An 8,691-nucleotide genomic window follows, 5' to 3' on the forward strand; every position below is an offset into this window, starting at 1 on the left:
CCTACCTCTGCCTCCCAGAGTGCTGGGATTACAGACATGTGCCACCACCAGCACCTCCGGGCTCCCTGTAACATTGTCAAACACTGACTTGATCACATTTGTCCAGCCCTCCCTACCATTTCTTAATTTTGAAACAGGGTTTCTCTTTGACTGAATGGTCTTTATTGCACCTGCCTCTGCTTTCCAAGTGCTAAGATTAAATGGGCTTTACTTTCTAAATTCTTAACTGCTGCATATTTCCATTTTCCTTTACGGTAATTGACTTGCTTTTTTTTTTTTTCCAGCAGTGTCTCAAAATTGTCCTAATAATCAATTATAGAGATGCCTCAGTTTAGATTAAAGAAAACTTATCCTTAGAATACTGTAAAATTGCCTGACTTCAATTGTTTTTGCTAGCCTGTATAAGGTAGTGTCACTGGTTATGGATAAATTATTCTAGCATGCTTTTGCTTAGTTGTAACACTTTTCAAGACAGTTTTCAGTATCCCAGGTTGTCTGCACTCTGTACTAGGATGATGTTGAACTAGATCCTCCTGCTTCCCAAACGCTTGGATTAAAAGCATGTCAGCCCACCCCTCTACCTAATTCATCATTAAATTCAAGGTATTTAAATTAATTTTAACACTAAGCAGGAGGAGAGTAGTTGCGTTTTTATTCCCCTGTACATGTGAAGTTTACCTGGTACCATTGGTGAAAACTTGTTACATTTGAAAAATGTGAATATGCAGTTGTTTACGGGTTCTCTACTTTAGGTGCAATTGAATGTCTAGTCAGGTAGCTTTTTTTTAGGATGTTAGAATTTCATTTGATACTGTGCTTTTTTTTTTTTTTTTTTTTTTTTTGGTGCTGTCTTCCAATGATCTGCTTTGCTGTATCACATGTTATTTGCCGTGTCCTCTTTTTATTTATCTGAAGAAATACTAATTTCTCTTTTGATTTCTTCCTTGGTTTTTTGTCTATCCGAGAGTAACTGAATTTCCATATAAAGTGAAAACTGTGGATATATTTCAAGATGATCACTTGAGCCCAGTCAAAGGTTCACTAATTGATAAATCTCATAGACCCAGAACATGCCTTTACTTTCAGCAGAAGTAGGTGGAGCTTGGATTTCCAAGACCAGTCTACAAGGCAGGGTTTAGAACACGACTACACAGAGAAACATATGTTGAATTGTGAAGAGGAAATGAAAGGTTTGGTGACCTTTAATCAAGTGGTAAAAGGTCAAACTGAGCCAGGGTTGGGAACTAAAAGTGTTTTAACACTTAACCTATTTCCTTTTCTTTTTGCTTATGGTTTTTCTTTTCTTTTTTTTTTTTTTTTCTTTTATTTTTAAGACAGGACTTCTCTGTTTATCCCTGGCTGTCCATGAACTGTGTAGACCAGGCTGCCATTCAACTCAGATCTCCCACCACCCTAATGCTGGGATGAAAGCATGTATCACCACAGCTCAGCCCTCTGCCTAATTTTTCACTCTGATTCTAGGTATGAATGCTTAGCCATTTATTCTACAGGTTTCATTATTAGTGGGAGGAATCAAGTTTGTTTTTCCCCCTGTAGATATTATTTTCTTTGTATGATTGATGAGAGGACTTAATTTCTTCACAGGAAACCTTGGTGCCTTTTAAAAATAAGTTGGCTGTGCATATGCAGTTCTTTATGGGTTCTCTGTACCATGTTTGGGTGCAGTTGAGTGTACAGTCAGGTAGTCCCGAGCTTATTTTTACACTGACAATCACAGAGTCTTGGTTTCAGTTGTTATTTACTTATTCCTATTTCTTTAGGATGTTAAAAAAGATTTTCATTGATCCTTTGTTTTGTTTTGTTTTTTTTTTTTTTGGCTTTGTGTTTCTATGTGCATGTTGATTTCTGTGAGTTCTAGTACTGCTTTTGCTGTATCACATGTTATTTGTTGACTCCTTTTTATTTATTTGAAGAAATATGAATTTCCCTTTTGATTTTATCTTTGATTTAATGCCTATTCAAGAGTAACTGAGGGCTGGAGAGATGGCTCAGAGGTTAAGAGCACTGACGGCTGTTCCAAAGTTCCTGAGTTCAATTCTCAGCAATGACATGGTGGCTTACAAACATCTTTAATGGGATCTGATGCCCTCTTCTGGTGTGTCTGAAGATAACTACAGTGTACTCAGAAAATTAATAAGTAAATTTAAAAAAAACGAAAAGTAATTGAATTTCCATGCAAAATGGGGATACAACTCAGGAGTGTAAAGCAGGTATATCACTTGAGCACAGTCAAAGGTTCATTAATTGGTAAATCTCATTGACCAAGAACTTGGTCAGATGATTTAAATTAATTAAAAAAACAAAATTGGTGTGGCACATACCTTTAGCATCAGCAGTGGCAGGTGGATCTCTAAGTTCTAAGGCCAGTCTACAGAGCAAGTTTCAGGACAGAACTACACAGAGAAACAGGTTAGGAGGGTTGTCTAAGAAATTTAAATCTTATTGATCTCTTATTAATGCTGGGAAACAGTTAAAAGCCACGCAGTGTTGTGAAATGATTTGAGTTCAAAGCCTCTGCCTGTTTCTGTAGTTTCTTCTGCTTATTTCCTTGCCTTCTGATGGGTGTTTTAATATATTTACTTGATATAGTCCAAGTCATTATGTATTTTATATATTAAATAGTACATGTCTGCTAAGGAGCCCTGAGATAAGCCATGTCTCCATTCTCTGAAAATATCGGTACAGGATGCTGAATAAAACCAAATGGAACCTTACAGAAATACAAAACACAAGTGAAGATTTCCTATGTTGGTTGATTACTTTGGAAGAGTAGATCACTGTTTCGACCTGGAGCTCACTCAGACCAAGCTGGCCTTAGGAATTTATGGCAATCCTGCCCCCCAACTGTAGATTACAGGTAAGTTTTATCATGCCAGCCAGAGAATCCTTCCTATTAAATGATTAAAAAATGGAGTCCAAACCAGTTGAACTTTAGGAAACATACAGCTAGGCTTAAGGTATTGCATGAATAAAGCAAGGTATGGATTCAGATATATTTGTGATACAATGGGATATTGGGATTAATGTGATGGGAAAAAATGAATTCCAGATAAGGTTGAATGATATGTACATTGCAGTTTCTGAGCAGATGGGTTCAAATTGTAATGCATTTTCAGTAAGATACTGTGATGATAATTTGATGTGTTCATTATGCATTGAAGGTAGAACATGGTCAGGTTTTATATGGTAGGGAATAGGGATGTTTTGTTTATGTGTGCAATTGCCCTTTTGTGCCAGAGTGGCATGTTGGATCTCAAGCTAGAGTTCAGCTGCTGTGAGGGAGCTGGGTACTGAACTTGGGTCCTGAAAGCAGTAAGCACATTTGACCACTGAGCCATCCCCATCATTGACCTGAACAAGAGACAAGCCCAAACAAGGCATCGTTTTAGTGGAAAGTAAAATTATTTTCCATTAAATTTACTAACTCAAACCTTGTAATATACACTGGATGACATTTTTGGCTAAACCTCCCAATTTAGAGATTCTGACTGAATAATTCTTTTTGTCAATAAAGGGCTAAATTTTTTGTCACCTGGGACCTGAAGCTTCTTAAGGAACTTACGTGAGATCTCAGTAGAGACTCAAGTCTTAAAAAAAAGCTGGGGTCTGGGGCTTGAGAAATGGCTGCAATTCAAAGAACCTGGGTGTTGAAAGTGCACACCTTTAATCCAGGCACTCCTGGTTCCAGGCTCACACTCTCCCTCCCCCTAACACCACTCACCTCCTCTGAGAGAGTGGAGATTCCCCCATCCCCATTATCCAACTGATGGCTCAGCAGTTAATAGCACAGGCTGTTCTTCAAGAGGTCATGAGTTTAAGTCCCAGCAACCACATATAATCTCAGAGCCATCTATAAAGTTATCTGATGGCCTCTTCTGTCATGCAGGTGCACATGCTGATTGAGACATGTATTTAGTTTGTTTTGTTTTATTTGAGTCAGGGTCTCACTATGTAGCTCTGGCTTTCCTGGAGCTGAAGTTTGTAGGCCAGGCTGGCCTTGAACCACAGATTGCCCAGCCTCTAACTCCAGAGTGCTGGGGTTGAAGGTGAGAGCCTCCACACCCAGCTTAGAAGAAAGATTCCCAATTGAGAAAATGCATGCATAGGATTGGCCTAGCCTATGGGCAAGTCTAGGGCGAATTAGTAATTAGTGGTTGCTTAGCATCACTCCTGGGGAGGTGAGCCTGAGTAGTATAAGGAAACAAGCTGTGCTCGGTGCTGGTGTCAGGCAGTTCTCTGTGAACTGAGGGCAACTAGAGAAACACTTTCTTAGGAAAAAAGAAAACTGAGCAAGCCAGTGGACACCTTTTCCCAATGGAGCCATTCCACCATGGCTTCTGCTTCAGCTCTATCCTTGAGCTCTTCCCTGACTTTCCTGTGTGATGGAGTGTGGGCTGTGTGCTATGAGCTGAAATAAACCCTTTCCTCCCCAAGTTACTTGTGGTCTTGGTGTTTATTAAAGCGATGGAAACACTAACAAAGAAGGGAATCCTTAGGTAAAAATATAACCCCCTTGAGAAAGAGCTTTTAAAAGAATGATTTTAAAATCTTAACATTAAGACTGTGCATTACATTGGGTAGTGCTGGTACACACCTTTAATCCCAGCACTTGGGAGACAGAGGCAGGTGGATTTCTGAGCTCGAGGTGAGTCTGGTCTACAGAGTTAGTTCCAGGACAGCCAGGGCTATACACAGAAACCATGTCTTGAAAAACCAAAAAAAAAAAAAAAAAAAAAAAAATGGCTGTACATTCCTGGTCTAGGAAGATGGCTCAACAGGTAAAGACACTTACCATCAAACCTGAGGACCTGCTTTCCCAAGCCAAGACCTCCATATTCCCAGCGTGGTATCAGCATGTGCTCACAAATAAATGTAAAAATACAAAAAGAAAAACTTTTGGGGACTGTTTCTGTTATCATTAGAGGAAGCAGATTCTTGACTCTCAGGTTGAGTAATAGAAGCTCCAAAAGAATCAAAGACTAAAGTGTAAGACTTTCATGAAGCCACTCATCTGAACTAAAATAGAGGCTACTTAGCATTGGACACAGCAGGAGAAAGTGTTCTTAAAAGCTTATCACAAACTGAAGTTCTGGGACTGGACAGATGACTCTTATTTAGAGAGAGAATTACTGTTCTTGAGGACCTGAGTTAAAATCTCAACACCTATCTAGTCAGACAGGTCACATCTACCTGTAACTCCACCTCAAAAGGTAATCCTACACCTCTGATTTCTGTGGGTGCCTGTACTCACACAGTGTACAGGTGCTCAGACATACATAAAAACAAAATCTTAAAAAAAAAACTGAAGCCCCAACTGGATAACTTGACTTGTTCCAAAATAAGAAATATCAACTGGTAAAGGGCCTTGCTGTCAAGCCTGACTGGACACCCCACGGACCATACTGTAAGGGAGAAACCAACCTGGCCTCTGTCTTTGATGTATATAACATGGCACAGCTTGATAGACACACCAAACAAAAATATTTTGGAGAAAATAGAAGGTTGATTTAAAGGAAAGGAAGGATAGAAAAGAGACCTCAGTGGGAGAGGAAGCCCCTAGCCTCTCAGACTTGTGCCAGTGTAAGGGGATACCTTTAAAGATCGCCCTCCCCAGCTCAGAGAAAAAGTGACAGGGGATGGAGGCAGGATTTGAGATGGGGTGACCAGGAGGGGAGTAGTAAGTGGGATGTAAAGGGAATAATTAAAGAAATAAAATTAAATTTATGAAAAATTGGTGTTCAGACCCAAACAGAATTCAGAACAGATGAATCTTAAATGTCTGAGAAGCACTTACAGAAATGTACATCCTTAGTTATCAGATAAGGACAAATCAAATTGACTCAGAATTCACCTTCACATTCATCAAAATGGATAAAGAAAAAATGTTAAGTTGCAGTTCATCCTGGAAAAGATGTGGAGCAAAGAGAACACTCCTCCATTGCTGGTGGGAATGCAAACTTGTGCATATGCTTTGGAAATCAATTTGGTAGTTTCTCAGAAAAGTGGAAATAGAACTATCTCAAGGCCCAGGTATACCACTCCTGGGTATACAAAAACAAGATGCTCTAACATTTAATCCCAGCACTTGGGAGGCAGAGGCAGGCAGATTTCTGAGTTCGAGGCCAGCCTGGGCTACAGAGTGACTTCCAGGACAGCCAGGGCCAAACAGAGAAACCTTGTCTCAAAAAACAAACAAACAAATAAAAAGATGCTCTATCAAACCATAAGAGCACATGCTCAACTATGTTCTTAGTAGCTTTATTCATAATAATCGGAAACTGAAAACAACTGAAAAATGGATAAAGAAAATGTGGTACCTTAACATAAAGGAATATTACTCAAATATTAAAAACAATGACACCATTAAATATGTAGACAAATCGATGAATCTTGAAAAGATCATCCTGACGGGTGGTGGTGGCACACACCTGTAATCCCAGCACTCTGGGAGGCAGGGACAGGTGGGTTTCTGAGTTTGAGGCCAGCCTGGTCTACAGAGTGAGTTCCAGGACAGCCAGAGCTATACAGAAAAACCATGTCTCAAAAAACCAAAGCCAAAAAACCAAACCAAAGAAAGAGAGGAAGGAAGGAAGGAAGGAAGGAAGGAAGGAAGGAAGGAAGGAAGGAAGGAAGGAAGGAAGGAAGGAAGGAAGGAAGGAAGGAAGGAAGGAAGGAAGGGACGAAGAAAGGAAGGAAGAAAGACTCGGGAAAGCCCACAGACACTATTAATCATATATGGCCATACTTGCAGATCGGTGCCTAGCGTAACTCTCATCTGGAAACAGATGCAGAGACCCACAGTAAAACATTAGGTAGACCTTGAGGAATTCTGTGTAAGACAGGGAGGAAAGATTGAGGGAGCCAACAAGTCAAGGACACTACAGGAAAACCTACAGAATCACTGACCACAACCACCAAACAGAGAACATCAATGGAACTTAGGCCCTCTGCACATATGTAACAGATATGCAGCTTGGTGTTCATAGGGAACATGCCAGAGCATGAGATGTTAGTGACTTTGTTGCCTGTCCTGAGCTACCTGCTTCCTAATTGGGCTGCCTTGTCTAGCTTCAATAGAAGAAGATGTGCCTAGTCTTACTGCAATGTGATATGCCAATGAGGTTTAATATCCATGGGAGTCTTCTTCTCTGAGAAGAAGGGGATGAAGGATAGTAGAAGGAGAAGTGAGGAGAAACTGGGAAGATAAGAGGGAGGGGAAGATGGAGTTGGGACACAAAGTTAATTGATCAATTAATTAATGAATGGGAAAAACACTCATGGTATTGACATTAAAAACAGATTGATCAGTGGTATCAAATCAAAGACACAGTAAGAAATCCACACACACACATTGAATCCTGATTTTTGATACAAAAGGCAGAAATTCATAATGGTGAAAAGAAAACACCTTCAACAAATAGTGCTGATCTATTTGGATCTGAAGTTGTAGGGGAATGCAAATTGATCCATATCCATGACCCTATGTAAAACTCAAGACCAAGTGGATTGAAGACCTCAATATAAAACAAAATACACTGTACCTTATAGAAGAGAAAGTGGGGGAAAGTCTTGAACTCAATGGCATAGAAAACAACTTCTTAAACATAAAACCACTAGAACAGGTACTACAAACAATGACTAAATATTGGCTCCTCATGAAACTGAAAAGCTTGTGTATAGAAAAGTACACCATCAATAGGATAAAATGGCAGCCTTTAGAATAGAAAAAGATTTTCACCAATTCAACATTCAGTAGAGGGCTAATATCTAAAATATATGAAAAACTCAAGAAACTAGTCATCAACAAACTAAATAGTTCAATTATAAAATGGAATACACGTGTACCAGAGAATTCTCAATGGAGGAATTACAAATATCTGAGAAACACTTAAATGCTCAACATCCTCAGCTATCAGGGAAATGCAAATCAAAACACCTTTGAGGTTCCATCCTATACTTGTCAGTGGTTGAGATCAATAACATGAGTGACAGCTCATGCTGGTGATTAGGGGAACAAACCGCTATCTGCCAGGAGCCATTCTCACAGAGATCTCAAAAACCCCCATCCTCTCAGCCATTTCCAGCTTACTTTCTCTAGGCTGCCTTTAGAATGAAATGTACTAGTTTAAAGATTAGTCAAGTAAGCTAGATGGTCAGTATGTACAGAGCTTACCAGAGTGGGCTTGAACAAAGGAAGCTCACCTGTGGTTAGTTTACCATAGCAATTCTTTTCCACTTCACCTCCTCAAATCGAAATATGATGCCAAGTTCCTACTGCACCTGCCAAACCTTAGCTGAGACCCTGAGAGACAATTATGAGAAACTGTTCCTGAGATATGATGCTAACCCCCTGAGATTGTTCCCCGAATACAATGACTTTCCCCCTTCACCCCTCCTTACACCTGCTTGCTTGCCTTTATAAGGCCTTGTGTGAAAATTAAACATTGACAGCTTGATTGGGTTTCAGGTTTGCTGTCTGGTTCTTTTGTGTCTGTCTCATCACTAGCCTTTGCCTAGGTGGTTCCAGGACCCTCCTGACTGTCCTGTGCGTGAGGACAACTATCTCTGGCAGCTGTAATAACTTGTACAAGCATTATGGAAATCAATATAGTTCCTCAGAAAACTGGAAACTGATCTCTCAAGACCCAGCTATACCACTAATGGGCATTT

The sequence above is a fragment of the Apodemus sylvaticus genome, chromosome 7 (genome assembly GCF_947179515.1).
Source record: "Apodemus sylvaticus chromosome 7, mApoSyl1.1, whole genome shotgun sequence".
In the NCBI taxonomy this organism is placed as follows: domain Eukaryota; kingdom Metazoa; phylum Chordata; class Mammalia; order Rodentia; family Muridae; genus Apodemus; species Apodemus sylvaticus.